Below are 2,587 nucleotides of genomic sequence, written 5' to 3'. Positions count from 1 at the left end.
TTTCAAGCAATTTTTCTGGGCTTTTACTAATTTTTTTGATTCGTTTGGTTTTGTTTTTGCCACAGGAAGAGCTAAGCATCGCCCTTGTGTCTTCTGGCTGTGGTGTCACAGGGGGAACAGCAATGTCTACCCTGAGATTATGCACAGAGTTACCAAAAGGGCTTCATTTTGTGCATCACATCTTTAATCCCCCTGCATATCCCCTGAAAATAATAAAAATGCTGTTTCAAGTGAAAACAAACAAAAATCCTCAGCCCCAGGTGAAAACATGTGGGCAGGAAGGAAAAAATCCTTTTTTAAAATTTCATTGGCAGGGAACAACCAGTAGAGGTAAAGACACGCAAAGAGAAAGAGGACTTGGGGTTGTCAGGGGCTGGGTGAGGAGGGAGGGGAGTGCATGCTCTGGATCCAAGGTTTCACTTTGAGGAAAGAAATAGTGTGAAACTAGATGGTAGTGATGGTCGCACAACATTGTGAATGCCCCTAATGCTCCTGAATTGCACAATTTAAAAGGGGAAAAGTCTACATTTTATTACATGAAACTCTAAAAAGAAAAATAAAGGATGTCATAAATGATGTGAAACAAGCAAAGGAAACTAAAGAAAATGAAACAAAAACATCTCCAGCGGAAGGGACGTCAAGTTTGTGGGGGGACTGACGGTGGAAATTTGGAGAACATTTTGGAGAAGAAGGTGTGGGTGGGTGCAGAGGGGGCTCTACCCCAGGTGGTGGTGATGCCTGAACTGTTTCTCCGTTGCCCAGCAGTCCAGCTGCAGACGCAGGTTCAGGAGGAGCTGCAGGAGCGACAGGAGGGAGCTCGAGGTCTCCTGCTGGATCCAGTTCGTCCCATTTTTGGTCTCTGACATCTTCCCCTGCCCCTGCCTCCTCTGTAACTATTGGAAGTGGAGAGACTTTTAAGTCTTGTGGAAGATCTCATGCTGTGAGAGAGGAAAAATTTACGCACCTGCCTCCCTTTCCATGTGCCTCTACAAGGACAGAAATCTTCCCAGAGCTTTCCAGACAGCTCCCACCCAGAAAGTGCCCACAGGATGTATTCTGTGACTGAATTTTTCCAGACAGGTGTTCTGAGGCCATTCTTTTTTCTGGTCCCAACAGTAGCCTCTAGGGACACCTCCCTGTGTGGCCCAGCCTTCGCCCCACCCTCACCTACACACATACACCAGCCCTGCTTTTTTGACCTTTGGTCTCTGCTTCGGGGGCTCCTGGTCCTCCACCTGACTTGCAGCGAGGTGGGCACGGTGCTCCAGGTCAGACCAGGGTGTGCTGAGCTACCCGTCAGCCCCGGGTAGGTCCCTGGGAGAGCCCTGGGTGATGTCTGGGTCGGAGGCCTGCCCCACTGATTTGTGGGCCATGGTGGTGGGGACCCCTCCATATCCAGACCCACCAGGAGTCTGCGCTGGCCCTCAGAAGAGTGACACACCAGTCCTTCACTTGGGGAGGGGGCGTTGGTGTTCTTATTCATCAGCTTCTTTTCAACATGTGGTATCTGGCTCTGCAATGATAGTGACCAGCAGCTGACCCAGCATGGAAGTCTCAGAGTCCTTCCCGGCCAGGAACACTCCTGATTCTGTAGACTCTACCCTCTGCTGCTAGATCAGACCGGAACCTTGTTCAGCTCAGACATCCGGGAGGGAAAATGCATACCCAGAGAGCATGGGCTCCACCTCGGGCGGCAGGACCCTTCCCCGGCTCTCCACATCCCAGCCAGCCAGCTTTGTCCTGGGCTGTCTACGTGACCGGGCCCCCAGGCCTCTGTCCTGCTCTTTCTTGAGGCAGATACCCATCCCCAACATGACTGCTCCACCTCCACCAGGCAGGATGGGGCCGTGTGGCTACCTGGATGGGATCTGAGTGGTGGCCCAGCCTGGGGGGGCCTGCCCTGGGCCTCCCTGTGTTACCTTTGGGTCTCTCTGGCCAAAAGGCCAGAGGCGCCTTGGGTGAGACCTGACCCAGTGCCGGCAGCGTTGGTAGAGACCCTCGCTGAGGGCTTTCCGGGGCCTGTGGCCTCAGGATAATGGGATGCAGCAGAACATGCCTCTGTCTCCAACCAGGTGAGCTGAGTAGGGACTTCTCTACAGAGCGGGTGCCTGGTGACTTCGGTTCCAAGTTCTGTTGGGCTCTATTGCCAGGGAAGTGAGGTCACTTCCTGGGGTCCACTTCTCCAAGCTTCCTCCTGACACAAAGCTCCTCAAGGGCCTTTCTGGGCTTCCAATCTCTCATTTCTCACTCCATGCCATGTCCACACACAGTGACACCAACTCAGCCCCCCCCCCATAGCCCTGGGGAGTCCTGGATGCAACCAGTGCCGCAGCTCTGAAGACACAGCTGGGTTCAGACCTGGCTCCCCCTACTCAGCAGTGTTATCATCCTGGACAAGCCACGTGCCTCTCAGGGTCTCCCCAATCCCCCATCAGCACAGTGGGGATCATTCTGGCCCCTGCTTCCTAGAGAAGCCATCCTGTCTCTAGACCTAGAAACACCTATTGCATCTGTCACCCCCACGGGCTGGCATCACAGGGAGATCGTGCACAGACTCAGCAAAGGAAGGAACCCACAGAGGGCTGGT

The 2,587-nt window shown here is 53.6% G+C and overlaps 1 long non-coding RNA gene across 1 annotated transcript; it reads right to left on the bottom strand.

Moving 5' to 3' along the window:
• Positions 1 to 660: 660 nt before the first annotated feature.
• On the bottom strand, positions 661 to 2,085 carry LOC140690738 (uncharacterized). Its single transcript, XR_012066016.1, has 3 exons — positions 1,920 to 2,085; positions 1,406 to 1,513; positions 661 to 893 (listed from the first exon to the last, which is right to left on the bottom strand). It is a non-coding gene; the product is annotated as an uncharacterized lncRNA (long non-coding RNA).
• Positions 2,086 to 2,587: the final 502 nt, after the last annotated feature.

This window comes from Vicugna pacos, chromosome 31 (genome assembly GCF_048564905.1).
Source record: "Vicugna pacos chromosome 31, VicPac4, whole genome shotgun sequence".
Classification (NCBI taxonomy): domain Eukaryota; kingdom Metazoa; phylum Chordata; class Mammalia; order Artiodactyla; family Camelidae; genus Vicugna; species Vicugna pacos.
Note: the sequence above shows the minus strand (reverse complement) of the source record. Positions and strands in the feature narration are given on the sequence as shown.